The 15,108-nt window shown below is 37.2% G+C and overlaps 3 pseudogenes; 2 read left to right on the top strand and 1 right to left on the bottom strand.

Moving 5' to 3' along the window:
* The first annotated feature begins 4,083 nt into the window (after positions 1 to 4,083).
* LOC147928576 (ubiquitin-like-specific protease 1C) lies at positions 4,084 to 7,338 on the top strand (annotated as a pseudogene).
* Positions 7,339 to 7,681: 343 nt separating this feature from the next.
* Positions 7,682 to 11,534, bottom strand: LOC104743848 (lysine-specific demethylase JMJ26-like; annotated as a pseudogene).
* Positions 11,535 to 12,680: 1,146 nt separating this feature from the next.
* On the top strand, positions 12,681 to 13,625 carry LOC104743847 (F-box protein At5g03970 pseudogene; annotated as a pseudogene).
* Positions 13,626 to 15,108: the final 1,483 nt, after the last annotated feature.

The raw sequence follows: 15,108 nt of genomic DNA, 5'->3' as shown, positions 1-15,108 counted from the left end.
TTTAATTATGGATATGTTCATGAATATACAATCAAACTAAATGATTTCTTGCCTTGTGCCTATCTGCGAGTTTCATAGCTTGCTCCTCGAGCTTCGTCCTCTTTTTCTCCAGTTCTAACGAATAATTTGCATGATCTTGCTTTCTATCTTCATACAACTTCTGCATGGGCGTGTACTTCTGCTCACAATCTTCTCATCAAGAAGACACATGCAAAAACAGACAAAAATTGTATATATACATAGATATGTCAGCAAGAAGACATTGAAGATCCTATTTTATTAAAGCTTTCTTTTACCATTTTTGTAACTCATGGATAACTCAAGTTTAAAAGATTTCAACCTATTGCAAACCCGATCAATCATATCTGTTTTTTTGTTGGATCTCTTGAGTTTGTTTATTTATCTTCTCAAGCGTCTGATCTAGGCTCTCAGAAAGGCGCGCATCTAAAATCGCCTTTCTTTGTTCAATATCTGATGGACTTCTCAAATTTTGCTCATCCCTAGGATGAGAGTTCCAAACCTCATTTGTTTTTTTCCAATGAGTTTCGGTAGCAATCCATCCAAATATTTTATGAGTAGTCCAAATAACACCTTTTCAAGAAAGAAAGATAACTTCAGTGTTAAAACAAACCAACAAACTTATTCTTAAAAAACTCATATCAGCTACTTTTTTCAATTACCATTCTCATAATGCTCCTCAAAATTTCAGGCGTCTTCGAATCCCTTCAAGCATTTTTTGAAGTGTACCAAAGCATAACCAGTAAATCCTTTATAATTCCTAACGGGTTTGACAGAATCTGGATTATAACCTTTCTTAGCGAGGTCTTCACGTAAGCTTGAAAGGCTTGGGCCAACTATCTTACTACTCCCATCAAACGTTCTTGGTAAGTTATAAATAATACCAACCCATGGCCACACATATTTTTTATCTGGAGGAGAAACTGTTAGTGGGTCAGAAGAGTTGGCCCTCGCCTTTTTATTTTGGTTTGCTTTGGACTCACCATCTACACATGATCATGATACAAACATAAGTTTACAAGAGAGGTGTAACAATCTGTCAAAAGCTTCAATTAGACTAGAGGCGATGAAAATGAAGGTCAAACTAAGAGAGGTTGTACATGTTGCCACAAAAGCATATTTGTCATGTTTCCTCTTCCTGTCGCGGTGCTCACTCTTCTTCTTGGTTTCATCTACTTCGTCCTTGCTCTCTTCTTGTCCTACAGTGTTACATGGTCCCATATGTCTACTAATACTTCATAAGTTACCATGTCGATTCTATGTTAGTACCGTATGTAGATATATGGGATTACCTCTTAACCAACCGCCGCTTCCCTTTCTTCGGATGCTTCTCCACTTTTCTGAGTAACATGTAGCATTACCTCTTCACCATCCACGACTTCCGTTTCTTCCCATGCTTCTTCACTTTCCAGCAAGGCAGGAGGTGTCCCAGTTGGTAAGGTAGAAGGTGTCACAAATGGTACCCTAGTACTCTCATACAACGGAAGTGACGTTGCTTCTTTTCCTGGAAAGGCAGGAGTCATCCCGGAACGATTTTCCTGCACCGTGTCACACCATCATATAAAAAATAGAACCGCATATGAAATATATATGTAAATAGAAATGTTGTATATTCTATATAAACATAGTAAATATGATATATGTTCCGTGTTATATGAACATATGTTTCCATCTTATACATTTATTATATGGTAAATATTTGTCCATATAATAATCTATTCTATGTCAAACTTCATATCAGGGTGGTCTACTCTATCTTAATATTGTATGTTTACCTGTTCAGGGACCTGATCACCATTTACGGCTCCCTGCTCCTTTTTGTCAACAATCACAGACACATTGAAGAAAACATAAGCCAGAAAGGAGAAAATGAAACGCATAGGATATTTCCTGTATAAGTTCCATTCTAAATATTCTATATGTCAACTATGTGTCCATTCTACAGTTCTATTTTATATGAAAAAACATGTATATATTTTATCCTGTATGTTAAATCTATGTCTATTAATACTGCATAAGTTACCATGTCGATTCTATGTTAGTACCGTATATAGATATATGGAATTACCTCCTTACCAACCGTGGCTTCCCTTTCTTCGGATGCTTCTCCACTTTTCTAAGTAACATGTAGCATTACCTCTTCACCATCCACGACTTCCGTTTCTTCCCATGCTTCTTCACTTTCCAGCAAGGCAGGAGGTGTCCCAGTTGGTAAGGTAGAAGGTGTCACAGATGGTACCCTAGTACTCTCATACAACGGAAGTGACGTTGCTTCTTTTCCTGGAAAGGCAGGAGTCATCCCAGAACGATTTTCCTGCACCGTGTCACACCATCATATAAAACATAGAACCGCATATGAAATATATATGTAAATATGAATGTTTTATATTCTATATAAACATAGTAAATATGATATACGTTCCATGTTATATGAACATATGTCTCCATCTTATAAATTTATTATATGGTTAATATTTGTCCATGTAATATTATATTCTATGTCAAACTTCATATCAGGGTGGTCTACCCTGTTCAGGCACCTGATCATCATTCACAGCTCCCTGCTCCTTCTTGTCAGCAATCACAGACACATTGAAGAAAGCATAAGTCAGAAAGGAGAAAATGAAACATATATGATATATTCTTGTATAAGTTCCATTATAAAGATTCTATATGTTAACTATGTGTCCATTCTACAGTTCTATTTTATATGAAAAAATGTACATATTTTATCCTGTATGTTAAATCTATTTCTATTATTACTGCATAAGTTACCATGTCGATTCTATGTTAGTATCATATGTAGATATATGGAATTACCTCTTTACCAACCGTGGCTTCCCTTTCTTCGGATGCTTCTCCACTTTTCTTAGTAATATGTAGCATGACCTCTTCACCATCCGCGGCTTTGCTTTCGCTATTTGAAGGCCATCCACTAATTACGTTATACATCCTGTAATCTTGCCCGTGATGTACCTTATCTCGCCCTTCATTTCTCCAACTTGCTTCTCGAAAAGTTCTTTTGAACGCCTCATGTACTCTTCATACATCGGTAGTGACTTCTTCTCATATATGTCGACCATCTGACGAAGAAGAACTGGAATGTCCAACGGTTCAACTATCTTGTTAGCTCTACGTTGTTTCCTACCAGGTTCATTGGCAACGTCTGCTCTTTCTTTAATCATCGTCTCATCAACTCTGTCAACATGCTCTGACGACTCGACATCCCTCGGGTTCTGTAACACAGCCTCATCTTCGGTGACCCCACCAGTCCATGTGTTCTGTTCAAACGGGTAGTCCTCTGCTATTAAAGCAAGCATATTATCAACTGCAAGATCCGGACTCTCCTTGAACCTTAGTGACTCCTCCCATCGGTGTTTTACTAACAACGCCTTCACCGTTGCCTGTCCATACACAGATTATATTAGTAAGAGACATCAAGCAACATAGTTGCAGTACAACAAATATAGTATAACACACACAAAAGATACTTGTCCTCTCTTATCAAGATTCTTTGCAGATTTTACATTGATGATCAACCTCTTAGCCAGATCACTCTTTAATATATCTTCTACCGCTACCTCGTGTTCTTCCATATCTCCTTCTAGTACATTAAGAGGACCTATTATAGCATGACGGCTGCAGACGGTTACAAGTACCATGGCCTGAGCAAACCCTTGCACCACAAATGATTTTTGTGCATCGTAGTGGAAAGGATGATTTGCCGTTACACTTTGAAGAGTTAGTAGGAATGATTCCCGCCCCCATGGGTAGTTCAGGAACTCTTCAATATCACCAAGCATCGCTACTACCTCAGGTCTGATCAAAGTACAACCACTTGTCGGACACAATATCCTTACAACGATTAGTAAAAGTGCTAGCCTAAATCGTCCCAAAGGAGTTTTGCATTCTTTGTTGTTTCGGATGTCTACAATATTTTATGGTGTCGGTTCATTCTTCGACTTTCCAAACAAAGATTTCCAAATTTCCCCTTTCTGTTTTCTGGTACCCAAGGTCTTGCTTGGTGGTTTGCAGTTCAAATTGGTAACTAGAGAAAAGTCTTCAATGGCGTATCTTATTGGCTTCCCAGCAAAGGTTCGCCACAACTAAGATTTCCTGGTTGTCTTCAACTGCAGTGTCAACAAGTAATGCAAAAACTGGGCGGAGAATGTGTGAGAACGTGTGTTCCCCCATCTGCATTATGTAACTAAATTGGGACTCTATCAGTTGCTTCTTCTGGTCGTTGTCTAACTCCAATGCCTTTTTTAAACATCCGTCTTATTCAAACTCAGCCATCCTGCAAATAAAATAGATAACTTTCAGTTACATATGAGGTAAGAGGTGCCCGGAGATTCATCTTGTAGTTAACTTTAAAACTAAGAAGAAAGAAACAGCATATAGAGAAAAGACCACACTCATAAATAACATATAGAAAAAAGACCACACTCATAAACAACATATAGAAAAGACAACATTTGAAAACAAGCATACAAAAATAACCACACTCATAAACAACATATAGAAAAGACAACATTTGAAAACAAGCATACAAAAATAACCACACTCATATAAATAGCCCTATATACTAGCAAATAATCACGCCATACAGAGTGAAAAAGTAAATCCGAAATCAATACACAGGATTGACAAAGCATTCCATAGAATGAATTCCCTAGCACAAACATACCAGATTTGGGTCCATTCTACAACAACAAAAGGAAAAAAGAAGAAGCAAAAAAAATTATTACTGTTTCTCAGTATCACCATCATCTAAATTCTCTAATTAGATCAACTTTCAGGTAAATTTTGTTAAGCTGCAGAAATAAGAAGCATAATAATTAATCTCAGAAATCCAGCAAAGAAAATGTTACCTCCGAAAGACAAATTAGATCATCCAAATTAGACAATAAGTTGATCTAATGTTGGTTAACAGAGGTTACAAATTGAATCAGAGTGGTTAGGATTCAAAGGCATTGAGTTGGAAAAATCTGAAGAAATTATTTCTCAGCAATATCTGTGATTCCATGCCAGTAACCAAGAGATGGGATTGAACTGTTGATAAGCACTTCGGCCAATTTCGTGAATATTTTGCATCGTGTAACGTTTGAACTGTTGTTTGTTTTTAGCTGTATAAAAAAGACTTATTGCTTACCTAAAAGGGTGAGGCTAGTTGCTGAAATTCTTTCTTATTCTTACCAGCGTGTAAATAGTTTGTCGATTGGGAAAGTCTCTGGGACTGTGGAGGAAAAGCGCAAAAACTCCATTCCAAACACCGACAAGCTGGAAAACGAGGTGACCGATTTTTGCTGGAAAAATAACTTAATCTTGGTTAAATCTTCAGGTTACCAAAAGTGATTTGCTAAAAGAGTTATCATGTAGTTGGTGTAGGTATACTGACTCCAATCCTCTGATATATGACCTGTTTTTTTTTTTTTTTTTTTTTTTTTTGTCAATAATATATGACCTGTTTATTATTTTCACTTCACCTGGTGGTCAGGGATAGGCCAAACTGTGTTCAAGTGTCTCTTGAAGATTTTAAATGCCTTCTACCTAGAAAATTTCTCTCATCGGAAGTTATGAATTTCTACATCAGGTGAGTTTAGAGTGATAGATCTACATATTTACATTATCTTTCTCGTGTTATGGCTTTTATGTGATTATTTTCCTTGCTATTTGGCTAGGTTCATGCAGCACCATGTGTTTTCAGAAAATCAGATAGCTTTGAATTGTCATTTCTTCAATACATTTTTCTACACGAAGCTCGTAAAAGTTATTTCAAAGAAGGTTTGTTTTCTATAAATAAAATAAAAGATTGAGTCTAAATAAAAACTTAAACATATTAGATGAAGGATGTTTAAGTTTCATTGTTGTGTAGATGTTTGAATTTAAATATTTCATGTGCAAAAGTAGATGAAGGATGTGATTCACATATCTTATTTTTGGCTACTAATGTATTAATCGGTCTCTTCGTCTTGTCCTTTCAATGTAATAAGGGTAGTGGTTTGGTGAAGTTGAGGCGGTGGTGGAATGGTTTAAATCTATTCCATAAATCATATATATTCATACCAATACATGAAGCGTAGGTAATTTCCTAACTGTTGTCTATCGAATCCCACTGATTGGATTGTATGGCATGAACAGACAATTATAGTCATTTAAAGCAGGGACTGGAAAAAAATGCTATGTTAGATCAGAGTTATGGCATCTCTTTCTAATGGAGAAATGTTATCCTCAGCGCCAACTGTTTAGAATGTTTCATGGTATTTTCTCTTGCATATTTCTGTCGGCACTGGAGCATAGTAATAATTTGCATTCCAAAAAAGAAAGACGAATCAAGAGTGACTTTACTTCACTTAGATTCACTAATCCTTCACCCAACAACTTTAATTTTCAATCATATCAAAAGGTGAGACCTGACCAATGATTTTAATGATGATTACTTAAGTAAGACCATCTTCATTAGATTCTATTGTTTACAACTTATTGTTGCAGTTTTCTAAGAGAGGAATGGATCTTTATGAGTACTCTTTCACAGGATTTACCAATTTCAGAAAAAAATATGGAGAGACCTCCCCAATTGGATCAACGAAGCTGAAGTGGAAGTTAATATTTTTTACTTCGAAGTTGCAAATTATTGTATTTAAAGACAAAGTGTAGAACTCATCTTAACTTTTTATTTGACCTTCTCAACAGGTTCCGCAACAGGAGAATGCTTCCGACTGTGTTCTGTTTGTGCTCTTCTTCATAAAACAGTTCATCGAGGACGCTCCTCAGAGGCTGCAATTGAACAGTTTTGGAACGGTGTGTTTCACTTCTACCCCCCCCCCCCCCCCCCCCGCCTCCCTCCCTATCTCTTATAAACTATTTGTTGCTAACATACTTCCACCTTCAGATTGACGAGAAGTGGTTTAACCCCGATGAAGCCTCCGCTTTGAGGATCAAAATCTGGAACAAACTCATTGAAATATTCCGTGAGAGTAATTAAACAAGATTTCAAAAACATGTGTTGTTGTTTCTGTTTCTTTTATATTTTTTGGTACGGAATGAAATAGAAATCAAGACGAAATAAATAACTATACATTGTAGCCAAAGTAAGGCATGAAACTGACGTCGGTAAGAACAGTGTTCAGCTCCTGCAAAATGAAGACACAAAGGTAATGCCTATATGTTCATTCTTTGGTTTTGCTCTGTCATGGTTTCCTCTTCTTTTGTGGATATTAGGCAATAATATTGAAGCAACTCTTTCTTGATATCTCTCTCTGTTGCAGATCTTGTGTCGCTGGCCCATGTTTTGCAGAAGAAGTATTCACTCTTGCATGATTTGGATAAAAGTTTGCAAGGTAACAAATCATAACATTCCAAATGATCGATCTTTAGTCAGTTCACTAAAACCTATTTCATTGAAGTTATTATAAAAAGAGAAGAAAAGCAAGCTGCAGTTGTTTGAGATGGGTCTTTGATGTGGTGGAGAGGCTTTGGGAACTGGTTCCTTTCCTCTACTGTTTTGACTTACATTCGACACAGTTTCTAACCATATTTTCAAAAAAAGTTTGATACCATTCGTCTGCAGTCAATTTTTTTTTCTCTTTTTCTTCCATCTCAAAACACTTTGAAGACATTCCCCTTCAATCATAGTTTTTCTCCTTTTCTTCCTCTTTTCCTCTCAATGGTTTCTCTCTTCAGAATCTTTGGGAGGTTTGGGATCTGTATTATTTTCCTTATCAACGCTTTTAAAGCCTTGGTCCACCCAAGTAACATCTCCCAAACTTCCTTCTTTGCATATGGCTTGCACAAGAGCGTCAATCTTCTTATCCCCACTATCATCATCCCAAACAGGTGGCTCTGATTTGTTGATGAAAGCATTCTCAATGTTTACATACAAAGATGTAGGAAAACAAAAGTGAAATCAACATGTTTCACGGTAAAAACAAATTGAATTAACCCAAACACGACACATAACTATCGCTCCATAGACCTCATCATCAATTAAGATCTGATCGACATTTCTTGTCCAATACCATTTTTTACCCTTGAACTTCAGAAGAGGAGGACTTATGGTACCTGATGGATCACCAAACTATTGTCCAAAATTATGGAAAAGATTGTACATCCATATTTGCAGTACTTGTAGGAAGCCATGTATTGTGATTGAGTCTCCCTCCAAATCTGCCTTCTTGACTGATTTAATTAGAGTCTTGAAAGCCAATCTCCCCCATGGATAACCCTCAAACTTGGGCAAATCGAATACCATAAGAGCTCGTTTACGTAGTTTTGTCTTGAGATCGCGGCCCTTTGCATCAGATCGAACATACTTGGGTTCTCGTGTACTCTGACTCTCATCTTTTTACACAAGTCTTCATGCACACCTTTCCCCACATCTATTTCCTTATCATTTTTATCTGGTAAAGGTGCACAGTTTAGTCGTGTTATGTTTTCGAACTCTAATAGGGAAAACCGAGCTGGTGTACTACAGAACAAGCACCATATCTCGTATTTTTTGTTGCAGACAAGTTGCTTTACAAGCAGCGTTTTGACAATCTTTGATGACCAGTTGAATTTATTTGGAACAACGTGCAGTTACCCCCAAAGGTGAATTACAAATGCGGTTCCACACTACTTTTCCAACAGCCTTTTTCACATCTCCTAGAAATGCAATCTTGCTAAGGTAGTTGAGGCTTTTGTCACACTCCGGCTCCCAACCAAGTGAGTATAATCTCGAGGGAAATCCCAATTCCATATTTGTTTTAGTCAACAATCTGTTAGCCATGAAAAAACCAAAACACGATAAATCATAACATGATAAATCATAACTCTTAGCCCCAAAGAAAACATGCAGCCAAAAAGGAAGTGTATCATGAGTTATACCAAAAAGGATAAAACATGAAACACGAAACTCACTTCTTTTTTGGTGGCTGTAACAAATATAGTTTTGTATCTGCTCTCCTGTAACAGTCTCTCCTCGTATTTTCTTTTTTTTGGCGGCTGTAACAAATATACTTTTGTGTCTACTCTCCCGTAACAGTCTCTCCTCGTATTGTTTCTAGTTCTTTCAATACTTCCGAAAGCGCATACACGAGCATCTTCTTTATCTTTTACCATGAAAAGTTTAAAATGGTGAGGCAAGTGAATGAATATATAAAGTAAAGAGCAACAATAAAGAAGATGATTATCTACGCTGTCAAATAAACTCAAAAATTTGCTCGATCATTTAAAAGAGAGAAACTATGACCTATCAAAATACATATTCTACGAGTTATACTAGTTCTTCTAGTTGAACCAATGTGCCATTGGTATGGCTAACCTACACACGGCATCAATCAACAATGCACATGGTCTCAATCAACAAAGACTGACCCCAACTTTGTCAACTCTGGATGAGTGGCCCATAGGAAGTCGGCAAAACTCTTTGGTCAGACACAGACACTTACGTATGTTCTCCAATGACACAAAGTCAACTGCAATTTTTGTGCACGACTGTTCCTACAGAAACAAAGTTTTTGATTAGAGTTTCCACTACAAAACAAATGGTATGATGATAGTAAAAGGTGGAAGATCAGAAACTATTCAGTTTTACTTAGAGCTGTGCATTTCAGGTCAGGTCACCCGACCCTATTGACAAATCCTATACATATCCAACCCAAAAGTTTTACCTTTAGATTCCGAACTTGATGAGAACAACCCGCAGGAATAAACACCGCTTCTCCTAGATTTTGCACAAATGTCCATGGCTCAATCCCTGTAACAGACAACATAAAATCCGTTAATATAACCCAATCAAGTCGAAAAGAGAGTAACATATAGTTGTTAGATTACTTACCAAATTCATTCTTGAGTTTTTTTTAAGCTCTACAGTTAAATAGAATGATTGGTCATGTATCGGGTTGTCAACCTGAAAATGAAAATCGAATAAAATGTCAGTACCAAGAAAGTAAAATCTCAGTAAAAAAGGTTATTGCAAGTAGGTGAGTAATTACCTCCATAACTGGTTGACCAAATGCATGTCTAAATTCTCAGCAAGGCTTTTTAATATACTGTTCTAACTTAGAAACATCTTCACTCCTAAATATGTCCCAAAGAGCACCTCCCATTTCTTGATGATTCTGTTCGCTTTCCACGTTTGGTTCTTCTTCCTCTTCTTGGCTACGATACCCAATAATACCATCATCTTCCTTGTATTTCCGTTTCAGCATTTCAAGCTTGGTTTTTCTTTTTTCACTTACAGTTACTTCAGCTATATATGTCAGTATATTAACCGCGTTTGCCATATCCAAATGCAGCTTAGTCACATAATCACCTCTACCAAACTCATCTAGGAACCCATAGGCAATGTAACTTTTGGGACCCATATCTGGTTTGAGAAGTTTATCAGGAAGCTTTGTTACAATGTTAAGAATTCCGGTTACAAGATTGCTATATTCTTGGAAAGGTAATGCGGATATGAACTCAGTGTAGTGACGAGGCAAAGCATTCTCAAAACTATCATTAGGAGGCCAGTCATTTAACTTCAACATCTTAGGCCATGAGATTTTATATCTTCTTCCTTTCTTGTAACCATCAAAGAAGGAATATGCTTCAATGTATTCCGAACAATGTATTCCGAACAATTAGAACTTCCTTCTGATGATTTCATGTAGTCGCATATAGCTCGCAGCATAACGTCCAACTCCCAGCTTAAACCAGGTATGTTCTTGAGAGTGTTCCCAACGATTACTGGTTCACCTTTTGCCCAATGCTCTTGAAAATGGAGAAGCCATTGTTCTTTTAAGACATCACAAGATTCAGGAGACAACAAGTAGTTGTCACTTGATTCTTTCCTCGAAGCTGTTTTTCTCTTCTTATCAGTTTCCAAACCAGGACAGCTACAATTCAACAATCTAGGAATTTTCTTGCATGACGCCATGATAGTATCTGCTTTCTGTTTCAAGTCTGACATAAATGTTAGCGGTAAGATTCGTGTGAGCTCCATGATAACACATTCACTACAACCAAATGCAAAAAAGATTCTTCCGTTATGATCAGCGTGCCACTTAATAGATTGGTTAGGATTATCTTTGTCCTCAGGAACAGAGGTGGAGCTCGATTCTAAAGCATGTGAACCGTGCACATATTCCTTTACTTTGTGAATCTCTTGACAGTAGTTTAAACAAAGTTCATTCTTGTAATCCTTAAAGGAGCAGCATCGGTGCAAGTCAAAAATTGAAGTTTGGCAGAGATCACTGCAAGACAAGATCATCTGCAGTAATATCAACTAAACTGAAATGAAAGATCCTAACTTTGTATTAGATAACATAAGTTGCTTACCAGAACATGCGGTTATTAACGGGGCTTCTGTCAGAGTTGCCTTAACTTCAAAAGACTGCATTCCTATAGAATCGGGTCATATATATAATACCAGAGGTCCCTCAGAAGGAACATAAACCAATAATTAGTAGCGGAAAATTCATACCTTGAATCTCTGCCTCGACTTCAATTTCATGCTTCTGAGCTTCAATTATCTCATTAAGAAATGGATGCATCGATTCAAACAGGTACTCGACATCTTTAAGAATCCGGTTTCGTCTTTGATACCAGTTAAAACAGAAAAACAAACATAATGTTAACAAACAAACAAAAACGTCTTGGGGTTCTCTCAAAAACAAAATCTTCTGCCATTAAAATATTGAAATGGATGCTAACGATAATCTCATTTACCTCAATTAAACCCTTCAATTTCAAGCATTCCCCGCAGTTACAAATTTTGAGGCAATAAGGACATTTTTCAACAACACCCTTCTCACAAAATAGATGTTGATACCTGCAAAAAAAACAACAAATCGAGTTGGAAACCAAAACATATTTTAGCAAAATGCATTTTAAAGTTTAGACAGAAACTTACCATTTCCTCGTACATTGCTGACAATACATTGGCTTTTTACATTCATTGCAAAAGATAAGCCTTCCCTTATCCCCATCCGAACACTGATGGCAGAAATTGTGGTCTTTCTTTATGTATCAGCTACCAGACTTCAAAAACTTTTTTGCAAGCTGCTAAATTAAAGTGTTAATTACTCTTTTTGATAGAGGTTGTCAACAAATGTTGACTTTGATCCAAATTTATACAGAAAATCGACCTATTATCAAATTTCAAACTCGCTATCCACTTTAATCTTGGAGGAAATTGATGTTGATTGATTCTCACCGTAGGAGATAGAACAGTCGGCATCAAAGAGTATCAGTTTTTATCCAAATTTATACAAAAAATCGACCTATTATCAATCGGTTTCAGAACAAAGGCTGTAACATTTAGAACCACTCGTCAGCATCGTTGGTTGGAACATGATCCATTTCAGAACAACGCCCGAAACTGAAAGCATTGAATCTGCCCATCAAGGTACTTTTTCATCACACTTTTTATTTAGTCAATCACTTATTCTATGTTTCTTGTTACAAACCTTAGATTATGTTGTTGTATTTAGCGCCGATTGTTAGACTCGCTTTGGAAATTTTAGATTTACTGAGTTCTTGGGATTAATTTGTCCAGGCTTCGTGAAATTTTTTTTAAGATTCCTCTGTATGTTAAGGATCTTTGATGTTTCTGATTTGTGTTTTGGCTTTTCTGTTTATAGACGAACACAGTGTGTTTCGCAATGTATTCTTCAATTAGGGCAAAAAACAATTCGGAGATGATTTCTGATTTAAGTGCTCACAAGGTTCTAAACAGCGATGATGCAATGTTTGAGATTCTTCTTCTGTTACCGCGTGAAACAATCTACAAGGTGATTCTTGTATCAAAGAGACGGCTTCAGATTGTCTCCAACCCTGTCTTCCGCAACACTTACCTAACCAAATGGAAACCAAGATTCCATCTCATTGGTTTCTTCGTCAGCAACACAATGTACCTCAACAGCCTCGTATGCCTTTACTGTCAACGAGTATCATAGGCAACGAAATGGAATATTCTGGCGTTCTGAAAAAGCTCGGTTACTACATCGATTCATCAAACGGTTTGCTTCTCTGTGGTCGTCATCCAAAAACTTACTACTTATGGGATGTAAATACGAGGAACCATGATGAGATTTCGTGTCCTCAAGCTCATTTCAGTGAGTTTGTTATGTCTTTGATGACCAAAGATTCTCTGGATAAATGTTTAAGCTACAAGGTGATTCCCTCAGAGTGTAATTCCTACGTACTTAACTCTAAAAAGGTGAAAGTCCAGACTTATTCCTCGAAAACTAGTATGTGGAGCTATGCGGAACTGACCTGTCCCCAAGAAATATCGCTCATGTCGTGGACTCCCGGAAGAGTGATCGGTTCCGTGGTATATTGGATTGCCACAGCAGGTCAAGTGGTTATCTATGACACATATGATGAATAGAAACATATCAATCATATAAAACTCCCGAAAACATTTGATTATGATGAACAAGTTTTCGGCAAATCCGCTGATGGTCTTTACAATATGGATGGAGTGATAAATCGGTAATGGAGATTGGGAAGCTCGAGAAAGTAATGCTTCAATGGGTTATAAGCTAAGATTCAAGGCGATGTGGAACGCAATTGCTAGCGTTCATGAATCAGAACTCGAACTCTGTTTTCATCAGAAAGGACCCGCATATCTTCACCTGTGACTTGGAGTCTCAATTGGTTGAATGTGTTCAGTACCATGGACATGCATTTTCGTTCTTTTGGGAATACTGTAAATTCTGGCCGTATTTTCGACCCATTGGCCTTCTTTGCCTTTCTCTATTGAAGATCAGCTCTTCAACAGAAATGAATACCAAAGTCACTGACAATATCAGCCAAGTGTTCTAGTGATTGATCATGATGATGAACCTCAAACTTAATGTAATCAAGTAGATCTTATCGAACTGAGCGATGATGATAGCGATGACGAAGAGGCCAATGACTGTCGAGAGTACCAGTACTGGATCAACATTAATTACGAGGTGATGGTATTTATTTGTTGTATATGTTGAAGTAACCTCCATAGACCATGTAAATGAAGGTAGATGAGTAGTTGTCCATCATACTCTCGATCTTTGAATACAAACTTGTGAGTTACACTGTGATGTGATGTAAGAATCAGTACCAACATTGCGTCGGAACTGACTAACGTAAGAGGTGGTAGGTGTGCTGACAAGTGCGGTCGGTACAGGGCAACACGGATGGAAATATGGCCATGGAGCTTACCAAGTACTTGGACGGTCTGGATACAATTTTCATCAGCAATATGTATATGCCTATTTTGGAGACATTTACCGAACCACTCCGTACTCTTTCATTTTTCGTAATTCTGCTTATTACACACACTATGGTGATACTAGAATGCACATTACTTTTGATTATGCCTCTTATTATACGTTTAAACATAGACTAAGAAATGTTTAAAGGGTTCTTAGACCAAAACCAAGCCTTCAACATGGCTTTTATTGCTTCCGCTATAGTGGCTTCTCGGTTTTCCTTATGGTTCCAAAAGTTCTGAATCATATAGCCATCACTTACATTGTGGTCTAGTATCTCTTGTTTCGCTCTTAACACTTCACAGCATAATACTTCACCCCAGTCCTTCTTGAGCCTAAGCACTTTGTTATTAGTCTCAACCACCACTATCTGCAATATCACATTTGAAATCTTGAGATACTATATAACAGGAAAGATCCGATCTTTTGAGATACTATATAACAGGAAACTCCAAACCTTTGGATTTTCGTCAGAGTCATCGACTTTGAATGGATTCCAGTTCACATCTATAATATCATGTTCCAACTCCGAACAAAACTTAACAGCCTCCGTCACTACTCTTTCTTCGGGACTTCCAAGATTCTGCATTTCTGCGACAATCGCCCTGTGGCATAGTGACCCCATTCTCTTTACTGCAACATTCTCAAGAGTTTTCCTTATCAAATCTATATTCTCATTCTAGAGCTGCCCATCAAAGCAATAACATAAATTTAAAAGGACATACCTTTCATTTACCTAAACTCGAAGAACAAGATCTTGGAAAAAACATATTTAGATTGTTTTAGCTTCGTACTTGAATCATCTCGTGGTGAGCGTCTTGATACTCCTCGTTGGACATACATTCTTATTGCACCAGAGTGTTCATTATAT

The sequence above is a fragment of the Camelina sativa genome, chromosome 14 (genome assembly GCF_030686135.1).
Source record: "Camelina sativa cultivar CO46 ecotype springtype chromosome 14, ASM3068613v1".
Taxonomy (NCBI): Eukaryota; Viridiplantae; Streptophyta; class Magnoliopsida; order Brassicales; family Brassicaceae; genus Camelina; species Camelina sativa.
This window is presented reverse-complemented; position numbering and strand designations above follow the sequence as displayed.